The 13,789-nt window shown below is 39.8% G+C and overlaps 1 protein-coding gene and 1 long non-coding RNA gene across 5 annotated transcripts in view; one reads left to right on the forward strand and one right to left on the reverse strand.

The window, feature by feature from the left end:
* The window catches only part of ZNF385B (zinc finger protein 385B), a 329,371-nt gene that overhangs the window by 125,536 nt on the left and 190,046 nt on the right, over nucleotides 1-13,789 (reverse strand). The gene's annotated exons all lie outside the window — the stretch shown is intronic.
* Nucleotides 6,793-13,789, forward strand: part of LOC122481522 — a 41,898-nt gene continuing 34,901 nt past the window's right edge. The window contains exon 1 of the long non-coding RNA XR_006296880.1: nucleotides 6,793-7,081. This is a non-coding gene — a long non-coding RNA (uncharacterized LOC122481522). The remainder of the gene's footprint in view (nucleotides 7,082-13,789) is intronic.

Below are 13,789 nucleotides of genomic sequence, written 5' to 3' on the forward strand. Positions count from 1 at the left end.
GAGAGTAAAGTAATTTTCCCACTTATTGTTAATAAGCGACAAAACTTAGATTGAAACCAAACTTCAGTGACTCCAGAGCCAAACTCCAGCTCATATATGGTCTGCTATAGATTAGAAATTGGAAGGCCTGGAATGAAGTCTCAGTGGCAATCAATTTTCTAATATATACAATAGAGCCAATAATATATCCCAACCATCCCTCCAGAGTTACCATGAGGATTCAAGAGATAATGTAGGCAAGAAAACTGTAGAGTGCTCTACAAATAACACTTTATTACATTGTAATATCTTAACATTTTACAATCCCCAAGGCATTTTGTGGGGCCAAACGATGACATTAAACCAAATATTTCACTCGAGAAAGAGACTTTAGGAAGCCACCAGAGCAATTTTTTACTGTAGCAGCTTTTAAGTAGGTTGCCCAGGGTGGCACAGGGCATTCAGAAAAAACATTCACCCTTTGTGGGTACCATGATAAATGAAAGGGGGGGGGTCAGTTCTGAGGGCTGAATGTTTTTATTCTCCAAAAATTCATATGTTGAAGACCTAACCTTCAAAGTGAATATAGATTGGAGGTAGGGCATGATAGTTACAGTGATTGTTAAATAAGGTCATAAGGGTGGGGCCCTAATCCAATAGGGCTGATAACCTTACAAGAAGGGGAAGAGATACCAGAGTACTCTCTCTCTCTGCCATGTGAGGACACAGAGAGGAGGCAACTACCTACAAACCAGGAAGAAAGTTCTCACCAGAAACTGAATTGGCAAGAACCTTTATATTGGACTTCCCAGTCTCCAGAACTGAGAGAAATAAATATTTGTTGTTTAGGGGACCTGGTCTATGATATTTTGCTATGGCAGCCCAAGCTAACCAGTATAACCAGTATCATGTTCACCCCTCATGTTACCAATGTCACCAAAAAGCAGGGCCATCTGAGACCTGTCCAGCTGCCAGCTGGATGGCAGTGTGGCCTGTTAGATCACATGAGGGGCTGAAAACCTACAGTTAGGACCCATGGAATGTAAAAATGTCCTAGGCAGGCTTAGCATAAATGGGGCTCAGTATAAACTTCTTTGCCTAGAATAAAACTGTCCAAGTTCAGCAGATTATACTAAATATCCTCAGGAAAACAATCAAACCAAACCAGTAGAAAAATGAAAAAATTTCCAAAGATGCAGTCCCATGTCTGTAAATATAAATTATTGCCAAAAGCTTGAAACTGACTCCATGAAAAGAGTAAACAGTGGAAAAATTCTGATGAACAAAATTACAACTGAGCAAACAAAGGAATTTCTACATTAAAAATAACTAGCATAGTTCACTTTGCATCTTCCCCTTTTCACCAGAGCACAGCTACTTCTAAATTAATCTACCAGTTTCCTCAGCTAGAAGGGTAGTGAGCTGAAGCCATTAAATATAAAAACAAGTACACATTGAATTATTACTTCTGCAGCTTATTTTCCTTAGGATGATATAAACCTCATTTCTTGGGAGTTGTGTTTTAGTTTACAAGAAGATAGGCAAGTTTTCAAATGTAAACACAGCTTCCCAGGAGGATCTATCCTAAAATCTGAGTAATGCATAGTTGAGAAAATGTTTCCACTTACCTTCTCCTTTCACACTAATCACCTTCCAGATGATTTAAAGAAAATATCATTTGGTGAGCATTCATTCCATGTGAGGCACTATTCCAGGTGCTTAAGGAAGGCTCTGCTAGTTTTCTTGCTACTCTCCATGATACCTGAAGTATTAGTTTAGCAAACTGCTTCCCAGATAAAGAAAACACTTCCTAGGTTCCCTTGCAGCTAGCTGGGTCACATGACTAAGTTCTGGCCAATGAGATAGGAGTTGAAGTGATAACTTCCGGGTCATTCCCTTAGAAAGAAAGGTGTGTTTCCTCTAGCTTTCCTCCCTCTGGTGGCCTGGAATGTGGAAGTGGTGGTGACTTGAGCATGCAATAAAAGGAATGCAGACCAGAGACGGCTAAGCAACAGGATGGAGGCTTCCCCAAAAGCCTTTATACCATTTCTGGGTTGTTAGATGAGGCAGAAACAAGCATCTGCCTTGTGAAAACCACTGTGTCCTTGGGCTGTTGTTACAGCAATCTATCCTGTATTTTCATTAATAGAGGACTGCATATATCTTGTGAGGTACGACTATCGTAGTTTTAACAGGGAATTAAGGTTTAGAGGGATTGAAGAACTTTTTTATAATCACACAGGTGGTAAGTGGTAAGGCTGAGATTTTAATCAAGTGCCTTTCCCATTAGTTCTTTTTTATACTAATAGAGAGAAAATTACTAATTTATAGAAAATTAGTGTTGTGCAGCTTTCGAATCCCTGATCTATTAATCTGATAGGATTATAAAAAGGTTTCGGTTTCCTTGAATTAGAATCAGTGCTACAAACCCCTTTATTTCTAATAAAGTGTCTGACAGTTACCAACTCCTCCAGGACCTACCCCTCAAAAAATGTTCCATTAGAAAAATTATAGACAAAAAGTATGCTGATTCTCCTGGACTATGAGGTAGAGGACTAGTAAGAATGCATTAATAATTTACAAAATAATATACTGAAAAATCACAATAACGCAGAAACAGATCAGAGGTTTTTCTGGTATGCATTTTCTTTCCTGATGTTACCCTTATGTTAACACATAAATTCATTCTCAGAAGGAACCATATGTGCATTCATTCAACTTTTAACAACTTTTAACAACATTTACTGAGTGCCTAGTCTATGTCAGGTACTGCTTTAGACACTGGGGAAACAGCAGGAAACAAACTAGACAAAGCCCTGCATGTGTGGAGATTGTTCTCAAATGTATCAGTTGTGGGTAATGTCCTACACAAATGAACATAACAGGCTTTCGATGTGTGCCAGTAATTCATATTTTTTAAAATAAACATTTTTGGAGTAGTTTTATTTTTTTACTTTATTTTATTTAATGTTTATTTATTTTTGAGACACACACACACACACACACACACACACACACACACAGAGTGCCTAGTGCCGCTGGGGGAGGGGCAGAGAGAGAGGGAGACACAGAATCTGAAGCAGGCTCCAGGCTCTGAGCTGTCAGCACAGAGCCCGACCTGGAGCTTGAACTCACCAACTGTGAGATCATGACTTGAGCTGAATGAAGTTGGACACTTAACCGACTGAGCCACCCAGGCGCCCCTATTTTTTAAATTTTTTATTGTTTTGAAGTTTATTTGGGAGAGACAGAGTGTGTGTGCATGCGAGCTAGGCAGGGACCAAGAGAGAAGGAGAGCAGAGTGTGGGTGCATGGGAGCTAGGCAGGGATCAAGAGAGAAGGAGAGAGAATTCCAAGCAGGCTCTGCATTGTTAGTGCTGAGCCTGACACAGGGCTTGATCCCATGAACCTTAAGATGATGACCTAAGCCAAAATCAAGAGTCAGACGCTTAACCGACTGAGCCACCGAGGTGCCACGTTTTGGAATACTTTTAAAATTTATGGAAAAATTATAAAGATGATACAGAGAGTTCCCATATACTCCTCACCCAGTTTCCTCTAATGTGCCTCTTATAGTTTTTGTTTGTTTGTTTTTTCTTGGTTGTGTATGTGTGTGTGTGTTTAAACTAATGTCCTTCCTCTGTCCAGGGTCCAATCTCAGACTACCACATTACATTTATGCCTCAAGCTTCCTTAGTCTCCTCTAGTCTGTGACAGTTTCTCAGTTGTTCCTTTGTTATCATGGCCTTGACAAGTTTGAGGAGGTATTTTATGAATGTCCCTCAATTTGGGGTTGTCTAATTTTTTTTCATAATTGAATTGGAGTTTGGGGTTTTTTTTTCTTTTTAAAGAATATCACAAAGGTAAAGTGCCCTTTTCATCACTTCAAACAGATGATAAATTGGATAAATGATAGCAATATGACTTATCACTAGTCATGTTAACCCTGATCTAAGGATTCCTGATTTTGTTTATGGAAAAATTTTGGGTGTGCTTTTTGCTACCAGGATGAGCTCCATTTCTGTAAGTCTGTATTAGAATATAGTACATTTATTTGGGAACACACACACACACACAACATACACACATGCACATGACTTAGAGGTAATAAAATAACGTTAGGTATAGAAAGGTAAAATGAATTCTTAAGTGCTCCATTTCTGTCATTTGTTTGTTTGTTTATTTAATGTTTATTTTTGAAAGAGGAAGAGCATGGGGGAGGGCCAGAGAGAGAGGGGGGGGGGACAGAGGATCCAAAGTGGGCTCTGCACTGGCAGCAGAGAGCCCGATGTGGGGACTGAAGTCACAAACCCCAAGATCATGACCTGAGACAAAGTTGGATGCTTAACTGACTGAACCACCCAGGGGCCCCTCTGTCCTTTATATTCAAGATACTAGGTGTTAAACAATTTACACATAAGCACTCTTACTGTATCAGAATGTATTTTGGGGGTACCTGCATGGCTCAGTGGGTTAAGTGTCTGACTTTGGCTCAGGTCATGATCTCATGGTTTGTGAGTCCAAGCCCCACACTGGGCTCTGCGCTGACAGTGCAAAACCTGCTTCGAATTCTGACTCACCCTCTCTATGCCCCTCCCCCACTCACACTTTCTCTCTTTCTCAAAATAAATAAACTTAAAATAAAAGAATGTATTCTGTTTTCTCTTTAAAAGAGACAGATCATCACCATCCTCACTCTGTCCTCTAATCTGCTGCTTGGCACACAGCATTGGTGACTGGTGCTCTAGCATGCATTTTGAATATCAGGGCCATACTTTAGCATTGGTAAGTATTGAGCTAAAAGGAGCCTGGATTCCTTAAACATCATACAAACCCTGGATTGCAGACCTCCAGACTTATTTTCTGGGGGAAAAAATAAACTATCTGTTTAAGCAATGATTATCAGGGCTCTGTTTCTGAGTCGAATGCAATTCTTAATAGAGGTAGTTTGGAGAAGAGGCAGAGGGATGTCAGATTTATTGACAGCACTATGTACCATGTACTTTATATGATTTAGTTCATGTCATTATCAAAACAAAACAAAGTTGAAAAAATTAAAGATCAATGACAATAAAACTCATGTTTAGGTTTACAAAGCTCAGTATTAGAACAAAACCAGAATTTAACTTTCTTTTAATGTTTACTTCTTTCTGAGAGAGGGGGGCGGGAGGGGAAGAGAGAGAGGGAGACACAGAATCCCCAGCAGGCCCCAAGGTCTGAGCTGTCAGAACAGAGCCTGATGCGGGGCTTGAACCCACGAACTGTGAGATCATGACCTGAGCTGAAGTCGGATGCTTAACTGACTGAGGCACCGAGGTGCCCCAGAATGAAACGAGAATTTAAATCAAACCATGTTTTCTCATCACAGCATGCTAAAATGTCTTGTTTATCATATGTTCCCAGACCTTTGTTGATTACTAGCAATGGGTATAAACACATATATTGTTTTAATTCACTCACCAATATAAGACATTTAAATAAATAAAGTGACATATACTTAAATACACCACAAAACAGAAACACGCATCCATAGTTTGAATCTTCCCACTTCTCTCCATGATCAACATCTCAAAGAGTAGAAGTGGCATCAGGGTGACTTCAGGAGTGACACATCAAACTTATTGTACTCAGCCTACATATAACTATAGATTTTTTTTCTGGGCTAGAATGGGAAACCATTCAAACCATCCATCCATCTACTCACCTATTTATGCACTCATACAGGGCATCTACTATACTGAACAACCTGTTACTTCCTACAAATATAATGTTGAATAAGACACAGTCCATGTTCTCCAAAAGCTTATAATTTAATGAGAGAAATGGAAACAGAAATATGGAATTAGAACAGAATAAAGTTTTTCAAGTTCAGCACTAATGACATTTTGTACGGGATGATTTTTTGTTGTGGAGATCTATGCACTGGAGGATAGTTAGCACCATCCCTAGCCTCTACTTACTGCATATTGGTAGCACCCCAATCCTTTGTTGTAACCAGAAGTGTCTCCAGACACTTTCACATGTCACATGTCACTTGTCAAATGTCCTTTGCGGGGCAAAGCACCTTTCTATCTCCTATGTCTTCCCCTCCCCCACACCTTATTGAGAACTACTACAAAAGAGTAAAAGCCACCATAAAACTTCAAAATATGGTCACCTACAACAGAGGTCTGGGCCAGAAAAGTTTTCTGGAGAAAGTAAATCCTTAACAGTGGCTTGAAATTTCAGTAAAATGCAGCCAGATGAAGTAAATGACTGTATGTGTTTTTATATGTATCAAGAAGGCCTTCTAAGCATGTGCACAGACTCAGAGTTTATAATGAGTACAAGACATCTGGCAGAATAAAGGTAGTTGAGCATGTTTGGAATGGGGAGGTGTGCAGTAGAGGGAGTTATGAAAAGTTGTACATGCCCACAGAGGAATACAGGGGTCTAGTTGTCACAAGATGAGACTGTAATCAGAAAAGGCAAACATTTGGGGGAAGAAGGAATTCAGCGTTGGATGTGTTGAATTTGAGTTGCCTGAGGGACAGGGAGGCGAAGGTGTCCAATAGAAAGTTAAATTTTCGGGGCGCCTGGGTGGCTCAGTCGGTTGGGCGTCCGACTTTGGTTCAGGTCATGATCTCGCGGTCTGTGGGTTCGAGCCCCACATCAGGCTCTGTGCTGACAGCTCAGAGCCTGGAGCCTGCTTTGGATTCTGTGTCTCCCTCTCTCTCTGACCCTCCCCCATTCATGCTCTGTCTTTCTCTGTCTCAAAAATAAATAAACATTAAAAAAAAATAAAAAAGAAAAGAAAAGAAAGTTAAATTTTCATTTATGGAACACAGGGACACGACTCCGGCCAGAGAATGAACACCATCTGTATCAAGAAGCTGCATGTGTGCATGAAATGACCCAGGGAGAGTGTGGAGCTGAAAGGAAGAACCCATGGGCCTGATAGTGGCAGCGTGGACAAAGGTGAGGGAGAACAAGAGTGATTGTGATGTCACAGTGAGAGTTTCATAAACACGGCATAAAGGTCAGATCAGATGAGGAGTGAGACATGGCCAATGGAGCTGGCAATTCGGAAGACATGGTGGTCTTTGCAAGAGCCATCTTACTGGTATGTTCTAGGTGGTAGCCAACTTACAGGAGGCTGGAGTGGATGGGATGGGATCAAGGAGAGACACTTTCAAGAAAAGTGTAGAAAGCATTAGAATGATGTAAAGACAGTGCTTATGGTAGAATAAGTGACAAACACACCCCGAGTCAAAAAGGTGAGTGGGGATGGGTAAGAGGAGTTTTAAGCATGAGTTCTGACTTCAGGTTAGCTGTGGATATTGCTTATAGGCTCTATTCTTATTTCTGGCTCTCAGAGTCTCGTGGGTGTTTATATTAAGCTACCTCATAGAATTTCTGAATGTAAGCACAACCGGACTGTTTTTGCCTCTTCACAGCATACCGCACGATTCAGGGTGACTTTACAGTATCAATTTACTTGCCTATGGTGTATCTTCTGAACAAAGAATCAACTTTAACCACTTGACTCTCTCTGTACTAACCATATAGAGTTATGTTTAAAAACACAATATTCCACTAGGCTAAAAGCAAGAATTCAGAATAAGCCATTTTATAAAGGTCTAAAAATATTTTTTCATTAGGTGTGTTTATGAGAATCTTTCCTTTAATTGAAAGGTTTTGATCCAGCTGTCTCAGAATAATTGACTCATGGTAGACAAAAGCTGAAAAGGAGTTTAGAGTCCCTCCACCTCCTTCCTTACCCCTCATCCATTCAGTGATTTTAGAGGAATCACTTTCCTCATGTCCTACCGTTCTTTCCCTTCCACTCGACAGCTTCTGCTGTCACCTTTATCATCTCTGTTGTGTGCTTCTAGATAGCTTCCTGACTGGCTTCCTTGCCTCTAATCTTTGCCCCCTCCAAGCCTTTGCAATACTTTGCTAAAGTGATCTTTCTAGAACACAAATAAGAACAGCTCTTAAGTTCTACTTAGAACTACTTGTGGCATGGCTTCTTACAAAATTCAGAATCCTTATGTCATATAAAGCCTTTTCCATTTGTTCCAGGCATCCTTTGCATATTTCATCTCATACTTACATTACAGCCAGACAGGACATCTGTTAGATCCTGAGGCTGTATACTGACTTCCTCCCACAGGCCTGTGTTCTTACACCTCTATGCCCTGTTCATCTGCAGAATGACATTCAAACTCAGTTCAAGCATCTTCTCTCTAAAGTCCTTGTCAGTCTTCTTTCTCCCACCTGAACCTACATAGGACTGACCACTCCTCTTGTGGTGCCCCCCAATATGTCAGGTATATTTGTATACCTTAAAGAAATTTGTATACCTTAAAGTAGTATCAAACTACTTTACTGCATGCATTAGTTTTTCAGGTGTGTCCCCCATTGAACTCTCAGCTCCTTGAAGACAGGGGCTGCTTTTTAAAAAATTTTTATGTCGTATTGAAACATGGTATTTATCAGGAGATCAGTAAATATCTATCTACTGAACAAATCCAGTCCAAGCCTCTATTACTACCAATGAGGGAAGAAGGCCCAGAGAAATTAAATGACTTTCCCAAGGTCACTCATCTAATGAGTGGCAGAGTGGGGAATAGAAGCTGTCAATGGGGCCCGACTTTAAACTAGGGCTCTTAAGGGGTGCCTGGGTGGCTCAGTCGGTTAAGCGTCTGACTTTGGCTCAGGTCATGATTTCCTGGTTGGTGGGTTTGGGCCCCATATGAGGCTCTGTGGTGACAGTTGAGAGCTTGGAGCCTGCTTCAGATTCTGTGTCTCCCTTTCTCTCTTCCCCTGCCCCATTTGCACTCTGTCTCTCTCTCTCTCAAAAATAAATAGACATTAAAAAAATTTTTTAAACTAGGCTCTTAGCACTGTCCCAGGTGCTACTTCATCTGTTTGAAAAAGGAATGCCCAGGGCCCAAACTTGTAGTTTGCTAACTTGATTGAACAAAGTTTTAATACTGAATATTTAAGTGAGTATTTGGTGGGAAAATTTTGTTTTGTTTTGTTTTGTTTTCTGGTAGAGAGAAGGAAAAGTGTGCTAATTTTAAAATGATGGATTATTTGATTTTATTCTCACTTTTTTCCCTACTGTTTGTCTCTTATAGCTGGTTGATTTCACCAATTAGCCTTTAGTGAGGTATTTTCAAAAATTTCAAAATCAATAAGTACATACCACATTCTTCTTGTTGACAAAAGGAAAATAACCATCTTGGATTAAGAATTTACCATATGTATTTCATACATAAATAATCAATAGTAGGCTGAAATTGTTTTTGTTTACTTGTTTTTCTGTTTAGAGATAAGGAGAAGAGAGTAACAAATTCTAGTCTCCCTTGGAATGATGTGATTGAGTTGCCAGATAGGTGAATAAGTTTGTATTAGGTTATAATTTTTTTTTCATAAATGACCATTTAGATAACTAGCTTGTCCTTTTCATTCATTCATTCACAAATAAAACAGAACATTTAACTGGTGAATATGTTTTATTTGGACTGCTTTAATAGTTCCTAGTATATAACATTAATATGTAAAGGCTCTAAAGAGTCCATTAAAACTCTGCACAACAAGCTGTATTTTAATAATGCAGAGACTATGTGAGATGGAAGCCGATTTCTGCCGTTTAGATAACATAAGCAAAAACAATTTCCCAAAAGAGCTGAAGCTTATAAGTAAAAGAAGTTTAAAATGCACAGGTCCTACAGATGGCAGAACTTAACATCAGCCTCAAAAGCACAGAAGAAGAAAAGATAAAAAAAAAAAAAAATTCTCTCCAAACCCAGGCTTCTTTCAAGTCTCCTACTCAAAAGAGGATCTAGGATGCTAATGAATATTCAACTTTCAGTTTCTTCTAATAACAAATTCCATTTATAAATATGTGAAGTAAAACAAACTTGCCCTATGTTTAGTTTCTCTCAAAAGATAGTCTTTCATATTCCTTTAGGAGTTGATGGTGCCTGAATATAAAAAGACTTGACATACTGAGTGGAGGTGAAAAACTGAGTGCCATTTTGTCAATGGCAGTTTCTAACCTCCATTGGAAAGGCGAGCATTTTGCAGGCTCTTTTCTCTGGATCAGCAAAACTTCCGATACATAGAAATCCTCTTCTGCTTGGGCAGACTTTCATTTCAAAGAGGAGGAATGAATGAGGAAGATGATTTTTCTCATCTTTATACTGAACGTCCCACAAGTCAAGACCCAGTTCTGCCATCATTCCTCATGCAAACAGAGAGGTAGGAGGTGGTATTTGAGTTTTGTCAGACTTACCTACCATGGTTGCTAAAATCATCTTCCAACTTAGTCTGTCTCTCTCGGGAAGGAGCCCGAGGCTATCAAAACCACTCATTCATCACCTCCCACACCACAATGATTCTCTGAGCAGACATCCTGGGCTGCCATAATTTGCTTGACAGCCCTGAGGTCAGCCTGCCTAGTGACTGAAGACTTTTTTCTTTTCTGTCTTAAAATGTTATAAGCCACTGTCCTTTATGTACATGATGATATTCTTGACCCACCATCAATGGTGGTGAGTCTGAAAAGCAAAATGTGATGATGCAGTAGGGCTGAGCTTGAAGGTTACACATGGAAGGAAGATGTCACAAAATGATAGGAACTCTTGAAAAACCCTGCACTGCAGAGAGAGCTCTGCATTAGTCTGCACCTTAGGCTTCCAGAAACCTGTTCTCATCCAACCCAATATCTCCAGCGTCTCTGGTATTTTTCATATTTGGGTCTTAGTTTTCAGGTAGATTTCTATTTTCTGGAACAATTCCATATGGTGACTGGTACCCCATATATTTACAGGGAAAAGGAGGCATTAAATAATAATCATACTTAAGCACCTTGGGAAGAATTAAGGAAGGTGTGTCAACTTTAATTTTGAATTTTCCTTTTACTTGTCAGTTTGCCTCTCAGACTTAATGCCAGGAGGGAATAAAAATCACCATTACCCTCTAGATGCTCAATGGCATACATAAAATGAATAGGGGGCTTAACTCTGATCTAACTAACTGGCTTGATTTCTACTCTGAATGATCCAGCTTCCTGTCCATTCTCCTATCAAATCCAAACTAGGTAGAGCTGCCCAGGCACACACATTCAGTAGGGAAAGGGGAACAACAGAGAACAAAAGAAGGTTGGGGAAAGGGAGAACACGCATTTATTTCTGAAGTAGGAAAATTGGGAACTTGTATTGACATTTCTTTAATCCACAGCAATTTCCTGCCTCCCAGAGAAGGGGAGAGAAATGGCAGTTCTCTTCCACCCCAGTCAAAGCCCAGATTATATGTCTATTACCTATTTGTATATGTCCATTGACACTGGACCTGATATATGAAGAGTGTTTTACTGGAGGGTCCAAGAATTTGGAAATAATTAACCAAGCTTTACTTTACCATACTAGCTCCATGAATAAAAAAATAAGAATGTTATGATGATATCATTAGTTACAATGATACAAGCATATTTAAAATTGTGAAACTGGCCCACTTAGGTAATAGGAACAGATTCTTATGGAAAACTATGCAATGGGCCAATCTGAAAAAAAAAAAAAAAAAAGGAAGTTACTGTGATGTGAATACTTATTGTTAATGTGAAACCTAGTGTTGATCTGCTGATTTTCCTTTTGTGAGGTAGATCTAATTATAATTAGATATTTAATCAATATTCATTAAACTGTCACCACAGGACAAAAATTATAAAGGAGAAAAATTTAGCATAGCATAGAAGAATGTATGTGTTTAAAGGGGGCAGGACTAACATTTTTGCTGTTGTGTAGACTGTGTGTAACCCTAGAGCGGTTGCCTAACCTCACGCTCACCCTACCGTCTACATTAGCAGATGGTGCCCATCGGACAGAGTTGTCAGAATTGAGTGAGAGAGAAAGCAGATCCTGGAGACAGCCTACTGGGGTTTGAATTCATTTTCCACAACCTCAGTAGACCTTGGGCAAGTGAGCGAACCTATTTTTCACTGTAAGATAGGGATTAATGTTACAATTTGTTTCCCGGGATCACATGAGACATGAGACAATGTATGCATAGGGCTTAAGCCCAAAGCCTGGCATCTGAGACTTAATCTGCACCTGTTTTGCAGATTTCACCTGTGACTGCTTTGTTAGTTGTTATTGTTCTTATCATCATTATTTTGCCATCCACAATGTGGTAGTGTGTAATAAATAGTAGCTTTATTTCTCCCTTTTAAATTCCCTTCCTCTCTCTCCTCTAAGAATTTTACATGTTTATTAAAATATTAAAGGGCTTTGGGGAATATGTCTCCCAAGCAGAGAGTCAGAACCCACTGGGAGGGAGGGCGTTGGCCAGGCTAATACTTCTTTGCCTCTGTACTTTCTTAAAAGACTTTGTATAATAATCATCCCTACAAAGGGCTCATTGCAGAAGCATCTCAAGATTGTTCTACCCAGATGGTGTCTCAGCACCTGGTAGGGCTTTAGGGCAAAAAGTAAAAGAAGTGGCCCTTCTCTGGGGCACCTGGGTGGCTCAGTCGGTTAAGTGTCTGACTTCGGCTCAGGTCACGATCTCGCAGTCCGTGAGTTCGAGCCCCGCGTCAGGCTCTGGGCTGATGGCTCAGAGCCTGGAGCCTGCTTCCGATTCTGTGTCTTCCTCTCTCTCTGCCCCTCCCCCGTTCATGCTCTGTCTCTCTCTGTCCCAAAAATAAATAAACGTTAAAAAAAATTTTTTTTTTTTTTAAAGAAGTGGCCCTTCTCTTCTTGCTTTGGCTTATACTTCACTCTGCCTACTTAACGCTAAGAACAGGTTCTCCTTGGGGGTTCACAAGAGAAATATTGTCTATTACCTCTCTCTTGTTGTCATAAATTGGTTATAATGGAATATGTGGACTGTCCTCATTAATAGGTAAACTGAGGCACAGGCAGAGCCTTGCAGTGATTTATCAAGTGTCAGAGCTATGGGCTGAATGTCAGTTCTCCCTGCTGGGTCCATTCTATAAGGTCACTTGGACCCTTCGGCTCCTTCTGCTCCAGTGACTCTAAGTATCAGCTTATTTTCTTTTCCTTAGTGGAAAACAAGACCCAAAGCTTCCCCACAGTCCATAATGAGAAAATGTAGTGGTGTTAGCAGCAGTATGATCAGGTGTCTTGTGATTACAAGGTGGGCAGGAACAACATCTTTCCCAAAATTAAACCACTGAAACTTCTATATACATCATTTATGAAGAATAAAATTATGAATTGCCTTAAAAAGGAGATAAATCTGAGACTACCAGATCTCTTTCCCTGTTCTTCTCCCTTTTTTGTTGTCTCCTAGAAAACATCGATCTCCCAGCAGCAAGGCAGCCTCTTCCTCTATTCACACAGGCAAACCTAATGTCTATTTGGGGGGAAAAAACCTGTTTCCTTAAAATAACTGCCATTTTTATTAACTCATAAGTGTAACACTGACCACTGTAATTTAATAGTCTCCGTAAGTTGGACAGTTAAAACACACCATTCACTCATAACAATCATAACATGGACTCTACCATTTTCATAGGACGTTTTCCTTCAGCAATAAGTACACCTTGTTAGAAACGGAGATGAAGGCATGACATTGGGATTAACCCTGTGTTATCTTTACAGTAGCAGAAACCCACAGCAAATTTATCCCGTAGAAGTGCTAATATTTAGTAATTGGGAGAAAGAATACTGAACAATAGTACACCATAAGATTTTTGGACGATGCTTTTTACAGAAAAAAAAATGTACCATAAGAACTCCTTTGGAATTACATTCTATTATTTCATGGTCCAGATGGAGTTGTTGCATTATGTTAATTA

The sequence above is a fragment of the Prionailurus bengalensis genome, chromosome C1, assembly GCF_016509475.1.
Source record: "Prionailurus bengalensis isolate Pbe53 chromosome C1, Fcat_Pben_1.1_paternal_pri, whole genome shotgun sequence".
NCBI classification, from domain to species: Eukaryota; Metazoa; Chordata; class Mammalia; order Carnivora; family Felidae; genus Prionailurus; species Prionailurus bengalensis.